This window comes from Heliconius melpomene, chromosome 21, assembly GCF_056956725.1.
Source record: "Heliconius melpomene rosina isolate 202511_hmr_F chromosome 21, ASM5695672v1, whole genome shotgun sequence".
Lineage (NCBI taxonomy): Eukaryota > Metazoa > Arthropoda > Insecta > Lepidoptera > Nymphalidae > Heliconius > Heliconius melpomene.
This window is the reverse complement of record NC_140409.1, coordinates 13,125,943-13,142,180: the sequence shown is the minus strand read 5'-3', so window position 1 is coordinate 13,142,180 and position 16,238 is coordinate 13,125,943. Positions and strand designations below refer to the sequence as shown.

The 16,238-nt window shown below is 34.6% G+C and overlaps 1 protein-coding gene across 1 annotated transcript in view; it reads left to right on the top strand.

Moving 5' to 3' along the window:
- LOC146527342 (uncharacterized) overlaps positions 1 to 15,902 on the top strand; it is an 80,376-nt gene extending 64,474 nt beyond the window's left edge. Inside the window, exon 7 of the mRNA XM_085205997.1 lies at positions 15,762 to 15,902. The gene's annotated coding sequence lies outside the window, so the exon portion shown is untranslated. The remainder of the gene's footprint in view (positions 1 to 15,761) is intronic.
- Positions 15,903 to 16,238: the final 336 nt, after the last annotated feature.

The following is a 16,238-nucleotide window of genomic DNA, read 5'->3' as shown; positions in this document are numbered from 1 at the left end:
CTTAATTACTGATGACAAGAATGTATCTCTCGTAAGTAGTGAGTTAAATTGCACTACAATTGGCCTAGGTCGCGGACTGGAACTCTTGTACAGTTGACGATTTTTCCTTGCGGAATCTCAAAGCTTACAGCATGCCGCAATTGCTTTATGACTGATATTAAATTCTCTTTGTTATTGAAATTGAGGGACACACTATAATTCAAGATTAAATGCTCTTGAACGTTGTTCAAGGTGGTTTATTCTAGTAGTTAAAGAATTTATACGAGTTTCATCGTGATGTTTTATTAGTTCCATGTTCAATAATAATATCATCGTATTGTTTGCTAATAAAGGAAATTGAATTCCTCATTCCTATTATTTCTCGCTTAATACGTCGAACGTAGGTCCGCCGTCTTGTATTTGCGTGTCGCCATTTTGTGTTGATTGTGTTTTTGTTGTGTTAACTTCCTTTTGCTTTTTCCCGCGCTTTACCAAAACCGAAAAACCTTTTCGAAATTCGAAACATCGAATTACCTAAACAAGATGGCGGCCAAGTGAAACAAAATGGCGGTAGCGTGAAGCACTTTGGTGGATTGGTTTTGGTAAAGCGCGGGAAAAAGCAAAAGGAAGTAAACACAACAAAAACACAATCAACACAAAATGGCGGCACGCAAATACAAGACGGCGGACCTACGTTCGACGTATTAAGCGAGAAATAATAGAAATGAGGAATTCAATTTCCTTTATTAGCAAACAATACGATGATATTATTATTGAACATGGAACTAATACAAACATCACGATGAAACTCGTATAAATTCTTTAAATACTAGAATAAACGACCTTGAACAACATTCAAGAGCATTTAATCTTGAATTATAGTGTGTCCCTCAATTTCAATAACAAAGAGAATTTAATATCAGTTATAAAGCAATTGGGGCATGCTGTATGCTTTGAGATTCATCGTGATGTTTGATGGCTCCGCAGAGATTCAATAATTGATTCACAGCATATTTTTGTTTTGCATTTTCTGATACATTAACTTTCATTCCGTTGAAATAATATTTTTATTCGAAATTCTTTTTTTCATATCCAAATTTCGTTTAGATGTACTTAAAATATTTTGGGAAACATCTTGACTAGTACTATTCTGATTTAAACACACACAGTCACAGACAGTTACAAATTAAACTATTACTAATCTTATGTAGCGATTTAGTAACTATAATGTCATTTTCAAACATTTGAGTCAGTATTTTCTCAGGACTCTTGCATTTTTGACACATTATTATAGGATTTTTGCTTTTATTTGTATTTCCAGCGTTGGTAGTAGATTCGATGCAGGACCCGAGTAAAATGTGTGTAGTTCCCATTCCACCCATATGTGAAATTTAAGTCGTGCCTCTCTATGCTGGTCTGCGACATACCTATTCCACCCTGCTATATAACCTTTCTTTCTGGGACACTTGTTGCGATACGTTACTGATGCAGCATCGGCTAGTATGCATATTACAGTATTATATACTCGGTCAACAATAGCCGTATGGTCGAGATTGTGACAATAGCCATCACAACATTTGTTCATTTCTGCCGGAAAATCTATTTCCCTAAGGTGGGAATGACAGATTTCACTATATTTTTGTATTTGAGAAATATGTCTTTCACCCCATATCACTCTAATCTGATCATTAGTATGCGTACAAGTAGATACTATAGTCATAGGTTTTACATTAAATAAATTACATTCAAGCACAAGTGGAAAATGGTCCGACCAGTATACGTCATATTTTACATACAAATTACTTATTGTCTCACTTGCTGATACTGTAAATAGACAATCGTCCAACCACCTTACATCCCCGTGAACGTCGCTTATAAATGTATACATAATCGAATCTATTCCTAGATTGTCTACATCCACGCACAACCATTTTTGCTCAACACAAAAATTAATCATTTCCTTATAAAATCACTCGTTAGGGTGAGCGTTAAAATCTCCTAAAATATAAAAGGATTCGACACCCAAGTTCTCCCCTATTTCCATTATTGATCTTATTGCACTTCGACAGTCGGTAAAAACCGGTAAATTTTCCTGACAAGTCGGCATATAGACACTAAATACCACAGACAGTGTCTATAACTCTTAATTTAGCTAGATGTAGAGGCGTACACGCATGGCCTTGGCGAAGTCTACAAATAGTAGATGTTACAGATCTATATTTTGGTTAATACTGTGGCGTTTTCTGAAACTTGAATTTGGAGATGAAAGATCGGGATCAGGAGTGTAACAAATTTCGCCCGGATCAGGTGGATCCGGTTCTGGCCTTATATCCATTCCTCCTGTCAAATATGACACATAAGGGGAAACATATAATATAAGAATATAATTAACCTCAACTATTATTTACAATACACTAAAAACTAATACTAATAATTATGAAACAAAATTAACTTATACAAAACAAAATACAATTGATAACCAATAGCAGAGAGTATATTCTGTGTTTTCGTATGTATAACTTTACTGTATTTCGATTTATTTTTATAATTAGCAGTGATTTTTTTTGTATAATTTCTAAAAAAATCTCGTTTCCTCTTTACACATCTATATATATAAAATCGAAAGGTCACTCACTCATCATGAAATCTCTGAAACTATGTGTGCTAGGAATCTGAAATTTTTCATATCAGTTATTTAGAGGACGTAGGTGCTCGCTATGACGGGAATTTGCAATATTCGACTCCTAAGGGGATGAAATGGGGGTTGAAAGTTTGTATGGTTTTTTTTAAATCGCCACCATTTTCTATAAGATTTGAAATTTAGACTCTTAAAAATATTTCATTGAACACGTGGTTCATGGTTTATTAGGGTTCACCCTCCAAACTGATAATATTTTCATAAATACATTTAATAAATGTCCGTATAGTTCAAGCAGGCGAATCCGCCCAAGTTGGCTAATATAGTATATGTGTGATGTGTTTAATAAATAAAGTACGGCAGTTATACGCAAGCGAGAGACGATTATTAGAAACGACTGGTTTGAGCTCTTAAACAAGTGTTTGCCACACCACCCACCACAAGAGACTGTCAAGGGCGATAATAATCGGGAAACTGAACAATTCTGTTTGAGCGAGTTCACCTTAAGCCATCTTGAATGGAAGGATTGGAAGAAAAATCAGGATTGGATTTAGGAGTAGGCGTGGAAATAGGATTGGGAGAAGGATCAGGCAGTACGTAGGCTGGTTTGATGCGTTCTACTGATACTGTCACACTTTTTCCCTTTATGGATATTTTAAATATTTTATCACCACGATCTAGAACTTCGTAGGGGCCGGTGTAAGGTGGTTGTAAAGCATATTAAATATATATGTTGCTACCTTTGGAGTAGATGAGGCTGACTTCGCCTTTCATTCTATCTGCTAAATCCGCCAAGTTTTCGAGTGAAGCTGTGCTGGCTTGTCCAGCTAAAACTTTTTGTATACCATGTGGTAGACAACTTATCCATATCGTTCTAAAGAAATCGTCGGGAACATTCAATCCTGCCAGACTTTGCAGATGTCGCAGAAACTGGGAAGGTGTTCGGCCACCAAGCTCTTCGTACATTAATAATTGCTTAATTTTATTTTCTTTCGAGGCACTCAATCTTTTAATTAATTCACATTTTAATTTTTCTTACTTTTCTGTCGGTGGTGGGTTTAATTACAGATATCGCAAATTGTCCTACCTTGAGCAAACCATATATCTGGCTCTTCTGTCCAAAATGGTGGCACTTTGATACCAACACGAAACACATCGACATTTTCTATCGACCGTGTCCCAACACTGGTTGCAGGGCGTGGTCTGGTTGTGCTTTTCACTGTTTTCTCAACGGACATTGTCCAACTCGGGGTCACCAGTATAGTATATATGTGATGTGTTAATAAATAAAGCACGTGGCGGCAGCAATACGCAAGCGTTTGACCTCTGCGTGAGCGCACGTCGAGTCTTCAACAAGTGTTAGCCACACACACATACGAAGCTATATTCAAAATTGTTACTTAGTTAGTTACTATCATTATCTTTATAATTACAAAGAACGAATAATTATGACAGAACGAAAAGTATTATTAAAGAAAATAATAAGATAAAAAATGAAACAACGTATCTTCTTGCTGTTTTGTGGATCTCATCAGTTTTAGTGTAAAATAAAGACTTCTTGTCATTATTAATAAATAAAATACATATCACCTTATTCTAAGAAGTAAGCTTATTATAAATATATTAATGAAAATTGATGTAATGGAATTATTGTAATGTAAATGTTTGGGTCGTTCATGTATTGCTTGTTTGTTTCTATGTATGTATGGAATGTAGGCCTCATATGGAAAACTATACGTGTGTGGTCATTAAAAATTGTACTTCGGAAAAATGGATAATTATGCAATGTTTGCATTATTTTGCAAATCTATTTTTTTTTCATTTATTTGAAATACACATATGAAAAATAATGAAATTTAATATTGTTATTTTATATTTATTAACAATTTGTTTAAGGGCTAACACTTTACACTACTTTTTTAATCATGTCACTCAAGGTTGATTCAAGTATATTTTCATATTTTATTTATATAGGTTATTTGTATTTGCTTGCCTTGGATTGAGTATAAACGTACAAGTAGTTTTTACAGTTAATATTATGGGAAAGTCCTCTAACGATCCATATTTATAATATGCGATTTGGAGGCAAGTATTCGTTGAAAGCGTAGAACATTGGCGCGCTAAAGCTACGCTATACGCTAAAGTCAAGTAACATTATGACTTTGTACGTCGTAAAGTGCGATTCAATATAAATGTAACAGAAAAAATGTGCTTTATTCACACAATAATAGTTAGTTTACGAAGTATATACCCATTTTGGACTAGACAGGAATTGACTTTGATAATATTCAAGTAACTCAGCTTATCTCTACGCACTATACGCACAGGAGTACAAATAGAAATCTTGCCAAAGTAGCTTAAAATATGAATGTAAAGTATGTATGTAGGTGCGTCGATGTAGATTTCTCGTTTCACTTTTAGGTTAAATTGCACGATTTTCTTTCGTATAGTATGTAAGTTTTATTCGGACAACTGCAATGGTATGGTAGAGGTAGCAGGTTGAAGCGCTTGTAACTTGTTCACGAAATATCTGTTGTAAAATTGATTAAATGGAGGCTAATACCGCACACAGCAGGGTAGGTAGACGGAACCGTCGTAAAGTGTTAAGACACTCCAACCCATATTTTCAGCAAAATTATAGAGGCATTGTGTGTTGAGTGGCGGAACTAAACGCGCTTTGCCTCGACACCACAGCGAAGAAGTGAAAATATTAAGAATCTCTTCCTTGATTGGAAAATAAACCCATAAACCCGTATACAATCACACTTTGGGCCCCTGCGCCACGCTTGTTCTCAGTAATTGGAGTTAGAATAAGAATATCATTTCATGTTTTTATCAGTGACATGAATGTGAATTTAAAATTAATATTGAAGTTTGGATTTATGGAAGAATTATTTAATATTAATATTTTAATTATTCAATCGCACAGAATATTCAAAGTTAAAAAGCTATAAGCGCATTTTTCTAACATATAAAATAGAATCGTGTATATATAATAAGTAAAGAACAGATTTTTATGGGTCTGTCATTGTATATATTAGATGTGGTTCTGACTGACAGTGACCTTGTCTTACTATTGCAGTTTTTTGAACACCATTTATATATGTTGTCACATTATTCAAATATAGCCTTAAAGTAAACAATATTTGATGTGACTGTGGCTTTAAACGTAAACTAACGCTGAATCGGTAACGTTCTAAAGTGATTGTACCTTCTTTATAAAGGATTTTAGTAGGCTCTTGTAGGTAATAGAATAGCGTGTATACTAAGTAATCGTTCTTGATTTTTTCGCTTAATACTTTGATTCTTGGGTCCGTAACTCTGAGATGGATTTTGAGATACCGTTTTCATTAGTAAATTATATATCTATGGATGAAAAGGAAAACGGCATCTTAAGATCGATCTCAGGATTGAATGATTTATAAATACGGGCCTTAGTGTACTGAATATTGAAATGGACATAACACCAATTAGATTGTATCTAAAGAGCAATAAAGACGAGTCACCTCTGGTACAAATTCAATTTTCTATACATATATACGTACATGTTATATAAATATTCTTGTTTTATGTTTTAATACTACTTAATCAACAAAATTTTTCAATTCGTCGTCGATGTTAATGTTGTAATTTTTTTTTTTGTATTTAGATGTTTTAACAACGAAAATAAATTATGTTTTATTTCAAGACTGTCAACTACTGTATGTTTCAATGAGATGTCAAATAATATTTTCCTTTTTGTGATATATTAGGAAAAACTCAGTATGTTTTTAAAACTATTTTAGATATCTTTCGTGTTTGTGAAACAGTCATACAGTGAGACAGCGGACTGTAGACGCGATATTTTTCATTGTTTAACTTCACGCTGTATCCCGCATATAGCAAAGTTGGTGTGCAAACCTGGGAGCCTATTGTTAAGACAATCCGTTCCCCACTTTCGGTTGAATTCTTGAGGCATTGTTTATTGACTATTAAGCGGCGTTACCAAAGCGACTAAATGTAAATATAAAATATTTCATTCCCCAAGTGGGCCTAATAATGAGGCCTAATAATAGGTTCCCTCAGTCTACCTGCAATGCGAGAAAAAACGTGAAGCCTCTTTTTTCTCTTAAAATGTCTAATTCGAAAATTTGTTTTCGAACAGTTTTGAAATAAGATTATCACATAATATGGCTTAGTTGTTACGTAAAAGCCTAATTCGTATTTTGCATATTTTGAATATAAGTCACGCCTTCTCTGCGTACAATTATATGTAGACTAAAAAAAAAATCTATATTTTTGCGTTGTGTTGTTGAACGTGAATAATCGACAAACCATTCTAAATTATTTTTAGTAAAAATATCGTGAATTAGTAATTTTTAAACGTTATTTGTAATTTCGGTACAATAATATAGTAAAAAATTGTTAGTCGATATTTTTTGTATTATAACAATCTTTATAGTGTCATATTAATGTATGGCTTTGTCCTCGAGATAAAATTATTGATAGTGCTGTATAATTATAACTTAACATTGGTTAAAACTGCCAAATATTTAATTTAACTTCTATATAGAATTGAAATTTACAAATTCTGTTCCGAGATCATGGAGAACGAATAAACGAACGAATAACGATAGGTTAGGAATCATTTTTTTTTCTGACTTATTTAAATTATAAAGGTTGAATTTAATCGTCAAATAATGATTGGAGGTCTAAAACACTTGTAGGCCTGTAGGTTTCTTACATCTAAAAGTTCACGCAAACAAAGATACAGACGATGAACAGTAAAATATAACGTAGTACAAAGACAGTTTTCGTACGAAGTTATACTTATGGCTTGTCGAACAGGAAACGTTGCAATTTCCGCGTTATTAGCAGTTCGATCGGTCAATAATGATTTTAATTTTGATGTGACTCCAAATGTATTTTATGCTGATGTTTATGAATTTGGAAATGAGAACTTTTTCTGGAGAACGTTAGTTCTCCGGATCATCAGATAGTGTTCCGACCATCAGAGCCCTTTAGTGTAACACTATCGGATGATCCAGAGAACTAATGTTCCGTTGACTGTTGATAATTTCTTAATAGAAAACAGAACACTAATGTGGTACGATCAATTGATTGGTTGAGACCTTTCGGCCTAGACCTAGACCTTTCGATGTAGATATAGACAATGCAATATCAACTATTCCCAATTGTTAGTTGTCTCTGTCTCTTTTTCACTCAATGTCACTTGAATTTGCAAAATAAACATCGTGATACATATTATATTTAGATTGCTTTACTTAAGGCGTAAACAATATTTTTTCATAGTGCTAAGTTAGATAGTAGGTTGTTAACTGCCAATAATGTTTGTAGTTATAACTTTTATGGTCAATTGTAATCGTGGTAACGGAAAAATCGACATAGATTGGTCTAAAAACATGGGCCTAGAAATAGGGGGGTCGGTCAGTCTGCGCCCACCACAGAATAGTATGGTGCCCACCCCAGAAATTATACTAACAAAAAATTACAGAAACACGAACATATTTGTTCAATGTTGAAGTTCAGGCCCCCTTGAAAATATCTCTGGACACGCCCATGTCTAAAGTCATCCAAAAGAGCACTGCCTCGCCAGTTTAAGATTTGGTAATTTAACACCAAGGCAAGCTATGTTGAGTAGAATCTTCTTATGATAATGCCTTTAGTAGTGTAATAAACTTTACAATGATCAATGTCATTAATTTTTGTACTAACATTTATAATATTAGATACCCCATGCGGCCAACATCGATTGTAATCCGCCGCTGGAAACGCTAATGTTTAAATCAAATTTAGTTTGTAATATTAATGAAAAGCTCAAATCTCAATCGATGTCATTATAATATTACCTATAGCGTGTAGACCTAGTGTTGTTAGTAAGCGCGTCGCGCGCACGACTGAGTAGTGTCGTTAGTCTTACAGAGCCTCGTATCCTATAGACAAGGTATGGTACAATCACTTGCTGATTTGCTTAAATGAAACAAAAATGTATATGTCTAGCCGAATTTAGTATTATTCATAAATTTCTTAGTAATTCGTATAGCGGTGCCAATTTGTTAAGTTGAAACGATAGGAAATTTTGTAGTATACGTCATGATTCTATACATGAATAGTAATTATTGGATTAATTGATTTTTTTAATTAATCCACCTCTCTGCGTACGGCGCCGTTATCATTTAAAATTGTTTGTCTGTATGTATGTTAAAATTATCTCTTCATTATATTTAATATCACGTGCTGTACAAATGATTAACGTTTAGAGACTTTGCAATTAATTGTTATGATAAAATTAAAGTACAATATTATTATATCGACATCTACGAATATGATATATCTGTTTATTATTATTGGTCGGTCGTCTTTAGGGATGTTTGTTTATATCAATATTTTATATATCGACATATGAATACGTGGTGTTCGATACAATGGAACTTATGGAAATATCTGTTTCTTTGATATCAGGCAAGCAAATAAACCTAGGTGGAGTCGAAATTACGAAAATGGCGTGTTAAAATGGCAGAAGCCTTTTAAATAAAATAAGTTTTCATTCTCATAACTAAGAATTTTGTATTTTGTAAAACAAAGAATCGCGAATTCAAATTTGCTTTCGCTGCCTTTGACGTGTCATTTTAATAATATCGCCTGGTAAATCGGACGCCTTCAACTTAAACATATTTAAAATAAAAATAATGTAATTGCGTGTAGCGTTAACGACATTATCTGTTATAATATAGAATAACTTCAATATATTTCATTTTAAACATAGTGTATAATTATTTATTATTATTATTATTAATCTGTTATTTTTTATACAATGTTATTTTTTCCTGTGTATAATTGTCTAATTGTGTAATGTTAAGTCGGTAGCGATATTTATTTATTTACTAAAGTTAATAGCGGTCTGTTAAATTATACATTATACATATATTATATGTATAATAAAGGTTGCATCGTAAAGCATGTAATGCACTCTCGTAACACTAAACATAAGTTAGACATTCTGTTTTATAAAAATTGGAATCGGAAATAAATAGATTCTGAAATTATGTTGTTTTATTTCTTACTGGCACTCTGCTCGCGGCTTCGCCCGCTAGAATTACACAATTGTTTATTGACTAATCTGAATTACTTTAGTTAATAACATTATTATTTTAAAGACAATTTCCATATATTGAAAGATAATTTTTAACTAAATTCAATAACATCCAATATTATTTTGTCGATCCAAATAGGTACTTTGTATTGATAAGTATCTAATACAATATATTTTGAAAAGATTTAAACAAAGCAAATACTTAATGTCAAGGAAAGTTTGCCTAAATACAATAGTGAAAACTGCACTTAAATCGATTAAACCGATTCTGAGATTAGCGTGAATACAGAGAAAAATAATAAAAGTCATTGGTTTGGTTTCTGTTACATCGATAAATTACAATAATAGATTTTCTCATATATTTTCCGTTCATGAACTCCTGAGTTGACACCAGCGCTAACACGCCTGTTTCGGCACTCTTACTCAATAATCTGGGAAAGGCTTGAATCTTTGGTTTTGCGTAGAGACGTCTCCTTGTGCCTTCTTGTGCGATCTCTACGCATTTAACCAAATCTAGTCTCTTCAGCTTTATTAAATTAGTAGGTATACTCTTTTTTTGTGTATGTTGTCTTGGAGGTTGAGATAGATAAGCAGGCCTTCTATGAGGTAGACCTATCAGCTGATCAAGGTTGCGGAAGCACTGGATATGGGCAATGCAGGAACCATCGGCGTGAAGATACTTGGATGCCTTTGTCCAGCAAGGAGCGTCATAAGGTAGGAAACGATAATGATGAACTAGCTAGTTTGCGAGAAGTGGCCCTTTAACATCCCGACTCGCATTAGAAAAATACGGTATAATAAGTAGGTTCTCAAATGAGAGCTACTGGGCGGAACGAACAATGCGCAATGGCTCCAGAATTCAGCGGAAAGTGGAAAACAGAGTTTTCAACACAAGGTTACCTAGGAAGTGAAAATATTATTAAATTATTCATTTCCCCGAGTGAAAATCGAGCCCACTACCGTCGCATTTACAGTCATACGCTTGTGCCAATGCCACGACGAAAGAAATTTGAGAAAATTCACATCTAAAAAGTAAATTATTGTTTGAAAGCTTGTACGACATAGCGTAATAGTTTAACTCTCTGTTTATTTATCAATGTAAATACCACGTATTTAATATTTACAGTGAAATACAATTTTGATGGCAACATCGCCCAATTTTAGCTTTTCAAAGTTAGTTTTAGATGACCTTTTGAATGCGTGCATGTGAATAGCTATATTAGAAGTTTGTGTAAATAATTGGGTGAACATTAAACATTAATTTGACCATTTCATAGCTGAAATATTTATTATAGCTACTTAATAAAGTAAAATAAATAAAAAAATATTATTTATACTATAAAGAAGTAAAATATATATTACAAATTGAGTACAGATGTTAAGCAATTGATACTTTCCATTTGGTGAATTAAAAATTTATAACACGCTTTACGATATCTGAAATCGTTTTTAACCGAATTCTGTAAAATGAGGAGATTTTCGACTGTATTTTTTAATTTTTGCTACCTCAGAACTTTCGACTGGGTGAACCGTGTTTGATGATTCTTTTTCTTTTTGAAATGTGGTGTTTTTGGTGTAGTCCCATTTTTACTTGGCCCAGTTCTAAAATCACCACAAACAGAAGAAAACAAAGTTACAAATTACATCTAGTACTTATATGCTAATAACACAGTGCCAAGATATTGGTTGTTAAGTGGCGGAACTAAACGCCATACTTTACCTAACTAACGAGGAGAATTAAAAATAATTTATTTTCACGAGTAGAATCCAATAACCTACAATACTACATTTATATACAGTCGTCGCATTACACTGACGCAGACCGCTCGTGTGCGCGTGCGGCGTCTAACGTGTATAGTAAATTGTAACTAAATAAACGTGATAATATGAAACAAGTGCACTTCAAAAAAAAGGCTTTTACTTGCATCTCTTAAGTGAATACAACAATAAGTGCGATGTCGTGTACGATTAAATGTAACAGTTGCAATATTGTGATAGACGAACTGCTATCGTATTTACAAAATAAAATATCGATAGCTGACGAAGAAACCTTAGTGAAGATATGTGCTTCGACGTTCTCCAATGAACAAATAAGTAGGTCAAAGGAGTTACTTTTTGAGTCAGTTCCAACCGATCAACGTAAAACGATTAGAAAAGGCAAGGGAAAAGGGAATCGTGCTTTATTTGATATAATCAGCTTTTTCAAAGTAACTGATCCTGACCTACTCCCAGTATTCGTAGCAAGAGAATTGGAAAAACTACCTCCTATTTTGTTTGATCACCTGGATACATCCAAGCTCCTAAAGGATTTGGCGCTGGTTCGTAGCGAGATTGACATTATTAAGTCCTCTTATGTATCTATCGATCATTTGGAAGCTGTAAAAAGGGATATTTTGGAGTTACAATGTGCGTCACCCCGCGTTTCTACTGCCAATGTCAACCTTAAAAGGGGCGCGTGCCGGGATAGCGGTCCTATAGGCTTAATAAATGTGGATGAATCGCCTATAAGCTGTAACGAAAACGAAAATCTCAATTTCAAAAGATTAAATAATATAACCGCGGGAGGTAGTAATAAAACAATTATCAACAAAAGTGTATTAGTGCGATCGGTAAGCGATGAGTCACTTGACGACAAAGACTGTCAGCTGAATGAATGCGATAAGACAGTGCAAAATAAGTCTTATGCTATAGTCACAAAGTCGCAAGCGAAACCCAACTCGAATGAGGGGTGGAAACTAGTTCATAAAAAAGGACGGAAAAGAAGGAATCATATTGAAGGGAAAACTGGGAGCGTGGTAGTTGATGCAGAGGAAAAATTCAGAGCGGCAGAGCGGTATACACCCCTGTTTATTACCAATGTTCATAAAAATACTTCAGAATCGGATATTACTACGTACATACATAAGAAAACTCAGGAAACCGTTAAACTTGAGAGAATATCTATAAGACGTGAATGTGAATATAGTGCATATAATTTTTTTGTATTACAAAGTAAAATTTCTTTATTCTTGGATGAAAGTTTGTGGCCTAAAGGGGTTATTTTTCGCCGCTTTATTAATTTTAAAGTGTCACAGAGTAAAAATATCGGCCCTAGTATAAAATCACAAAATGGATAAAAATAATAATAATAATATTTATAAGTTAAATGTAACTGTAAGAACGTGAAAAGATCTATAGATAGTATCCGTGATTTATGCAAAACAGCTGATGTAGTGGCTCTCCAGGAGACATGGCTGTTGCCAGATGAAATACCTTATCTCAATACCATCAGTGACGAGTTCAGCTGTACAGGCGTGTCAGCTGTTGAAGCCTCGGTGGGAATCCTGCGTGGTAGACCTTATGGCGGTGTTGCCCTACTGTGGAGGCGTAAGATTTTTCAAAATGTAACCATTGTGCAGTGTAATAATTCACGTGTGTGTGCAGTGAAAATGGTGTTAAATCAAAGGACAATATTAATATTGAGTTTATATATGCCAACGAATTCACTGATTAATTTAACGGAATTTACGGATATTTTGAGCTCGGTAAGTGCAATAATAGACAATTGTAATGTGGACTGTGCTTACATTTTTGGTGACTATAACGCTCACCCTGTTGAGCGATTTTATGATGAGCTTATGGCCTTTTGTAATGAACAAAAATGGTTATGCATAGACTTTGAAATGTTAAAATCAGTTTCTAATACCTACACGTTTATTAGTGAAGCTCATGGCTCTAAGCGATGGCTCGACCATTGCGTGGTGACCAAAGCAGCCGCTCAAACAGTTAAAAAGGTGTATGTAAACTATGATATGACGTGGTCGGATCACTTTCCATTAATTGTTGAATGTAATTTGAATGTTATTCCAATAGTAAAAATGCAATCTAATTTAAAATGCAATAAAGTTGTGTGGGGTGACAGGCACCCGCAACAAATCAAAACTTACCTAAAGGAATGTAATAAAAAGTTGAGTCTCATTGATTTCCCACATGAACTTCGTAAATGTGGCGACATTATGTGCTATGATCCGAGTCACAGAACTATCATAAATAACTTTTACGCAAATATTGTAGCGGCTTTAAGTGAATCTGCTATTATAAGCTGTGTACGCAGGAGGGGTGGCAGGCGGGTAGTACCAGGCTGGAATAAACATGTCGCTGATGCTCACACGGATGCCAGGCTACAATTTGAGCTATGGTCGTTGCAGGGAAGACCGTCAAATGGTTCTTGTTATCAGAGAATGTGTGAGGCTAGGAGAAAATTTAAATCGCATCTAAAATGGTGCCAAGACCATGCGGAAGAAATTAAAATGGATATATTAGCGTCACATCATATAAATAAAGATTTTCGTTCCTTTTGGAAGCAAAGCAACAGATTGCAACCGAAGCCGGGTATCCCTGTGAGCATCAGCGGTTTCACTGATCCTGAGCAGATTGCTAATCTTTTTGTAGATCATTTTTCAGTGAAGTCACCACTTGGTAGTTCGAATCATATGCAGGATGATGAGGCCGGAGTGAACAGGTTGACAATAATAACAACTAAAAGTATTGCTGAAACTATAATGTCAATGACCAGAGGCAAGTCACCTGGTCATGATGGTCTTAGCATTGAGCACTTACAGTTGGCTGGTCCTCATTTAGGCCGTGTTTTGTGTATATTATTTAACTTATGTCTAAGTCATAGTTATATGCCGGATGATATGATGCGTACAGTAGTGGTCCCTATAGTCAAAAATAAAACGGGTGACAACGCTGATAAGAATAACTACAGGCCAATCTCGTTGGCAACCGTAATCTCAAAAGTATTTGATAGCATTCTTAATACACAGCTTAATTCGTACGTCCAACTGCACGACAATCAGTTTAGTTTTAAACCGGGTCTATTAACAGAAACTGCAGTGTTGTGTCTAAAGAGTGCTGTCACTTACTACCTAAAGAGAGAAACGCCAATCGTTGCTTGTTTCCTTGATCTTTCTAAGGCTTTCGACCTGGTTTCATACAATATTTTATGGAAGAAACTTCAGAAAAGCGGCTTACCTATGGAGCTCATTAACATTTTTAAGTATTGGTATGGAAACCAGGTCAACAATGTACGATGGGAGGGAGTGTTGTCTCGCCCGTACGGCTTGGAGTGTGGCGTGAGACAAGGGGGTTTGACTTCGCCAACTCTTTTTAACATTTATGTGAATGAATTGATAGCTGAACTCAGCAGCACCAGAGTTGGCTGTCATATAGAAGATGTATGTGTTAACAATATTAGCTATGCTGACGATATGGTGCTGCTGAGTGCATCTGTCTGTGGCATAAGAAAATTAGTATCTTTATGTGAGTCGTATGCCAAGTCACATAGACTAATGTATAATGTAAATAAGAGTCAAATAATGATGTTCAATGTCAGAGGCAAGTGTAGGAGAGAACTACCACCAGTTTTTCTAAATAATTGTAGCTTAGGTAGGGTGGATAGTTTTAAATATCTTGGCCACTACTTGACCTCTGATTTAAAAGACGATACTGATATTGAACGGGAGCGGAGAGCGTTGTCGGTGAAGGCGAATATGCTTGCTCGTAGGTTTGCACGTAGTTCACCCAATGTTAAAATAACATTATTTAGAGCATATTGTACATCTTTTTACACGTGCAGCCTGTGGGCAGGATATACTCAAAAATCCTATAGCGCTCTCCGCATTCAGTACAATAACGCGTTCAGGGTGCTGTTGGGGCTACCTCGATACTGCAGTGCCTGTGTTGATTGTTTTTACGCCCTCATGAGAAAAAGCGGGTCTCTGGGTCTCTGGTGCGTAGGGTACGGGGTAGTGCCAACAAAATACTAAACATGACATCCAGTAGACTGGATTGTATATACATGAATCATTGCTGTTCCGTTGCGAACGGGACGGTACACGGTGCAGCGATGATACATGTGTATTGTAACATTTGTTTAAAATATAATTATAATTGTAACTAACCTAATCTGTAAGAAGTATTGTTTACTAACCATTATGAGTCTCTGGTCACTTAAATAAATGAAGTATGTTATTATTATTATTATTATTATATTTACTTTTTTTTCAGCTTCACGCTGTGTCTCGCACACAGCAGAGTAGGCAAAGGGAACCTCGTGTTAAGGCACTCCTTTCTCCACTTTCCGCTGAATTCTATAGACGTGGCGTGTTGAGTGGCAGAACTCGATACCAGAGCGAAAAGAAAGAAAATATAAATTTATTACATCAAATAAGACTATCCATAACAGACACTGGAGAAAAGAAGAGAACAACAACAACAACTTAAATTGGAAAGAGATAAAGGAAACAGCTGAAATCAAATATTATATTGTATTGTATGGAAAAATATTTCTAAGCGTAAATTACCTACATCACTTGAAAATGCTACTATAACCAATATAGAAAAAAATATACAAATAAATAAAAAGAACAAAATACCTATTAGATTATGGGGGTTACTAATTAAAAAGATTACTTGGGAACACTTATTTAATCACCTCGAGTTATTCAGAACAGCCATTTTTCAAGAACACTTAGACAAAAATTA